Here is a 6,000-nt window from a genome sequence, read left to right on the forward strand (position 1 = left end):
TTGCAGTTTGGTTATTTTGCGTGCCCTCAGCTCGGACTTCAGGGGATAACTTTGCTCAAAAGAGCTGTGCTTTGTTTCGTAGTGGCGCTTCACGTTGCCGCTTTTAATTAATGCCATGTTTTCAGAGCATATGAGGCACACTGGTTTTGAACTGCTCGCCGGAAGAATGAACATATATTTCTCCGTCCATTCATCTTTAAAACAACGATTTTCCTTGTCTACTTTCCGCCGCCTTTTGGAGCAAGGCATGTTGTCTCGGTCGGTTGTCTCTTAACTTAACTCTCTTCCTCTCTGCTTGTTGCTCTGCTGTGGCGTGCTGGGTAAACTAACGATTTTATTGGCTCAACTGAGTGAAGCTATTGTCGTATTAACTGGAGTAGCAGCGCCCGCTGTCAATAGCCACGACCGTCCAAAATAATGCTTCATGAAAATTACTTAATCTCGTGAATTTACCATTGGTCACGGGTCCGGACAGAACCATCACTGGGTCCGGATCCAGACCGAAGTCCGCCATTTGGTGCCTGGTCTAGATTTATAACCTAATACTTTTGGCCTATATTCAATTGAATACAATACAAAGACAAAATATTTAATATTTAAACTAAATAACTTTTTTTCGGGGCCCAGCCAGGCTCAGCCCGAAGTGGTGACGTGGGCCCGACCTCCTGTGGGTTCACCACCCACAGAGGTAGCCATAGGGGGCCGGTGCAGTGTGGATTGGGCGGCAGTCAAAGGCAGGGGCCTCGACGACCTGATCCCCAAACACAGCAGCTAGCTGTTGGGACATGGAATGTCACTTAGCTGGGGGGGAAAGAGCCTGAGCTTGTGCGAGAGGTTGAGAGGTACCGGCTAGAGATAGTCGGGCTCACCTCCACGCACAGCTTGGGCTCCGGAACCCAGCTGCTTGAGAGGGGCTGGACTCTCCACTTCTCTGGAGTCGCCCACGGTGAGCGGTGGTGGGCTGGTGTGGGCTTGCTTATAGCTCCCCAGCTCAGCCACCATGTTGGAGTTTACCCCAGTGAATGAGAGGGTCGCCTCTCTGCGCCTTCGGGTCGGGGAGAGGGCTCTTGCTGTCGTTTGTGCCTACGGGCCGAATAGCAGTATAGAGTATCCGGCCTTCTTGGAGTCCCTGGGAGAGGTACTGAGAGGTGCTCAGACTGGGGACTCCATTGTTCTACTGGGGGACTTCAACGCTCACGTGGGCGACGACAGCGACACCTGTGATTGGGAGGAACGGCCTCCCCGATCTGAACCTGAGTGGTGCTTTGTTATTGGACTTCTGTGCTAGTCACGGTTTGTCCATAACGAACACCATGTTTGAGCATAGGGGTGTCCATAAGTGCACGTGGCACCAGGACACCTTAGGTCGGAGGTCGATGATTGACTTTGTTGTCGTTTCATCTGATCTCCGGCCCTATGTCTTGAACACTCGGGTGAAGAGAGGGGCTGAGCTGTCAACTGATCACCACCTGGTGGTGAGTTGGATCCGCTGGCGGAGGAGGAAGCTGGACAGACCTGGCAGGCCCAAACATATGGTGAGGGTCTGCTGGGAACATCTGGCCAAGCACTCTGTCAGGGAGGTCTTTAACTCCCACTTCTGGGAGAGCTTCTCTCAGCTTCCGAGGGAGGCGGGGGACATTGAGTCTGAGTGGACCATGTTCTCTGCCTCCATTGTCGACGCGGCTGTTCGGAGCTGTGGCCGCAAGGTCTCCGGTGCCTGTCGTGGCGGCAATCCCCGAACCCGGTGGTGGACACTGGAAGTAAGGTATGCCGTCAAGCTGAAGAAGGAGTCCTATCAGGCCATGTTGGCCTCCGGGACTCCTGAGGCAGCTGATGGGTATCGGCAGGCCAGGCATGCCACAGCTCAGGCAGTTGCGGAGGCAAAAACTCGGAATTGGGAGGAGTTCGGTGAGGCCACGGAGGAGGATTATCGGTTGGCCTCGAAGCAATTCTGGCAAACCATCCGGGGCCTCAGGAGGGGGAAGCAGTACTCTGCCAACACTGTTTACAGTGCGGGTGGGGAGCTGTTGACCTCGACTGGGGACATTGTCGGGCGGTGGAAGGAATACTTCGAGGATCTTCTCAATCCCACCGTCACGTCTTCCACTGAGGAAGCGGAGGCTGATGACTCAGAGGTGGACTCGTCCATTACACAAGCCGAAGTCACTGAGGTGGTTTGCAAGCTCCTCAGTGGCAAGGTTGTAACGAACTCCATACGAGTTGTCAACAAATCTTATAACTTAGTGCATGAAACGTGCTTACAAAATATTTTCAATGTGAATATTTTATTGTGTGATGGTGCAGAGTGAGAGAGTGTGAGAGAATAGCCTTTAGGGCAGAGTCTTTAGTCCAACCACTGCGTAAGCAGCATAACAAAAACCACGCACCGCCCGTGCGCTTTCCAAAAACAAAACAATCCCGCCAGCAAAAATAGGAAAAAAAAAAGAGCGATCTCACCTCTTGCTACATAGTCCCCCCCCCCCCAGACTGGATATGTTGAGAGAAGGACCAAAGTAGGGCTTAAGATTCACCACATTCACATTGTCAGTGGACTTGTCAGGGAACTGAACCTTGTAATTTAGGGCTCCCAATTTCTTCTTTACAATGCATGGTCCCGTCCACTTTGGTGCCAGTTTGGCTGAGAATCCCTTTAAAGCATCAGATAGTGGATGGGCTTTGACCCACACCATGTCCCCTTCAGAAAGTTCCATGTTTCTCCTTTTTAAGTTGTAATATTTAGCTTGTTTGTCCTGTGCTCTTTTTACATTGGCAGCCACTTGTTTCGACAGTTCCAGTTGTCTTTCCAGGAGAGAGTGTTGTGAGGAGGTTAGAGGTGGAGCCTTTGACAAAAGTTGGTCAAGAGGACCTTTGAGACCACGTCCCAGATGCAGCATGGCTGCTGCAAAACCAGTGGACTCTTGCCATGAGGAGTTGATGGCGAACCGGAACTCATGCACCCACTGGTCCCAGTTGTTATGTTTTTCCCCCACATAGGAGGCTATCATGGTCTTGAGTGTTCGGTTGACCCGCTCAGTCTGGTTCGTTTGTGGATGATAGCTTGTGGTGAACTTATTTATCACTCCCCATGATTTGCAGGCAGCTTTCAAGAGGTGACTGGTAAACTGGCTCCCCCTGTCGGACAGAAGATACTTTGGCGTACCCCACCTGGTGAATATCTCTTCTGTGAGAATCCTCACTAGCTTTGGGGTCCGGCTATCATGCACAGGGAACAGCTCTGTCCATTTGGAGTAATAATCCACAAGGACCACCAAGTAGCAGTTACCCTTTCGGCTACGAGGAAATGGGCCCATGATGTCAATACCCATCATTTCACCAACCTCAAACACTTGGGTCGATTGCAGCAGACCACTGGGTTTAGAATTGGAAGGCTTATGCTGCTGGCAGACAGCGCACTCTCTGATGTGGGCCCAGGTGTCTTTGCAGATATCGGGCCACCAAGCAACCTCTAGGATGTGCAGGAGGGTCTTCAGGCGCCCAAAGTGTCCGCCTAAAGGATTATCATGGTAATACTGTAAGAAAGTGGACTGCAGCTCCTTTGGAACAACTAGCTGGAATTTGTGCCAATCCCGTGCAATTGGCATTCGCCTGTAAAGCAGCCCCTGCTGGTCAACAAAGGTGATGCGGCTAGGAGAAACAGAGTCAGAGGAAGACATCTGCCCACGGACCCCTGCGATGTAAGTGTCTCTTCCTTGAGCAGCAGAAATTTCATCCAGGGAGTTGGGCAGATCAACAACCACTTTTGTGGAGGCAGCACATACAGCAAGGCTTGGTGTCGTCATGGTGGTATTATCAGCGGACATTGGACTCCGTGACAAGGCATCAGGAATGACATTTAATGTACCCTTTCTGTAATGCACAGTAAAGATGAAGGGCTGGAGTCTCAGGGCCCAGCGTATGAGGCGTGAAGAAGTCTTGGGGGTGTTAAAGACCCATGACAGGGTTGCATGGTCTGTCACCACTTCAAACTGGACTCCTTCAAGGAAGTGTTGCCATTTCTCCATGGCCCACACAACAGCCAAACACTCTTTTTCAGATGTAGTTTCTCTCGGCATCATTCAGTAGGCGGGAAGCAAAGGCAATGACGTGTTAGCCATCATCATCGTCCTGTGTCAACACTGCATCTAGCCCAATATCTCTAGCCCAATATCACTAGCATCCGTGGCAACCTTGAAGGACTTCGACAGGTCTGGATGAGCAAGCACCGGGGGAGATTGTAGTGCCTCTTTCAGTCTTTCCCAGCTCCTCTCACAGTCCTTCGTCCACTTCCACTCAACATCCTTCTTCTTGAGATTGTGAAGAGGGGCGGCCAGATCTGCAAAGTTTTTAATGAATTTATGATACCAGCCGGCAAGACCCAGAAACCTCTGGAGCTCTTTGATGTTTTGAGGCCTAGGATAGTCACTTATGGCCTTGAGCTTCTCAGAGTCAGCTGCAATACCCTGGCTGGACACTTGATGGCCTAAGAACGTCAAGGAGGTCTTGAAGAAATGACATTTCTTCAGGCTGAGGGTCAGTGAGGCTAGATGGAGCTTCTCAAACACCTTCCTCAGATCGGCCAAGTGGGCAGCTTCAGACTTTGAAAAGACAATAATATCGTCTATGTAAACAAAACAACATACCCCCTTCAATTCAGCCAGGCCAGTCTCCATAAGCCTCTGAAATGTGGCTCCCGAGTTCTTGAGACCGAAAGGCATAGAAAGGAAATGGAAGAGACCATAAGGCATGATGAATGCTGTTTTTTTCAACACTGGCCTTGTCCATTGTGACTTGCCAGTATCCTGAGTGTAGATCCAGAGAGCTAAATACAGATGCACCAGAAAAGGACTCAAGGATGTCATGGATCTTCGGCATTGGATAGGCATCAAACCGAGTCTTTTTGTTCAGGCGCCTGTAGTCGACACAAAATCGCCATTTCCCCTCAGGCTTGGGCACTAGGACAACTGGAGAGGCCCATGGGGAGGAGGAAGGCTCAATAATCCCATCAGCTTCCATCTCCTTCAGTTGCTGCTGGATAATCTCCCTCTTTAGTGGAGACACTCGATAAGCTGGACAGCGCAAAGGGACGTCATTGGTCAGCTGGATGGTGTGTTCTACAACGGTCGTCCTCCCAAGTCTTCCAGAGCAGACGGACGGCCACTCATTCATCAGCTGTAGCAGCTCAGGCCTAGGCTGCTGGGGTAAATCAGACAGGATGCTAAGATGAACAGATGTGTTAGGTGCTGGCTTTCTATGAGGCAGCGCATAATAGATGTGAACTCTTGCTGGTTTCACTGTACCCCATTCATTTCCCCACTCATTCTGGTCAGTGTGCAGATAGTATGTTATTTTCCCTCCATTTTTTACTCCATAGGTTCCCCGCTTAAAATCCAGGTGCATGCCACTCTTTTGTAAGAAGTCTAGGCCTAAGATAAGAGGGAAAGCCAGATCTTCATCAGATAAGACATACACGGAGTGTGTCCAGTACGTGTTATGGAGGTCAAAGGTACAGTTAACTATCCCTAATGCTTTTTTGGCTGTCCCATTGGCCAGGGCAAACTCCTGATCACCACAAGGTGACAGGTTTTCCTGTGGCTTCTTAATCTGCTGCCACAGTTTGTCGCGCATCAGAGAGAAAGTACTCCCTGTGTCCAGCAGGGCGGCTCCTTGGAAGCCTCTGATAGAGAGATTGATGGCCAGGAGAGACGGTGGATGTTTGGGAGGAGTGTGGGAGTGTGTTTCAGATTTCACAACAATTACTTCAGCTTTTTTTGTCTCTGGTTGCTGTTTAGCTGCTTTCTCATTATTAACTCATGCCCAATAATTTTTCATTGACGCTAGATCATTCTCGATCATGCTGCCTACTTTCACTAATTCAGCCACTGTGCTTACTGTTCCACATAGGCCTGAAGCGATTTTCGGATTGGCATTACTGAGAATGCGGCGGACCAACGTAGCCTTATCAATGTCGGGCTTCCATTTCAGACAGAGAGCTCTATAATC

The sequence above is a fragment of the Neoarius graeffei genome, chromosome 20, assembly GCF_027579695.1.
Source record: "Neoarius graeffei isolate fNeoGra1 chromosome 20, fNeoGra1.pri, whole genome shotgun sequence".
Classification (NCBI taxonomy): domain Eukaryota; kingdom Metazoa; phylum Chordata; class Actinopteri; order Siluriformes; family Ariidae; genus Neoarius; species Neoarius graeffei.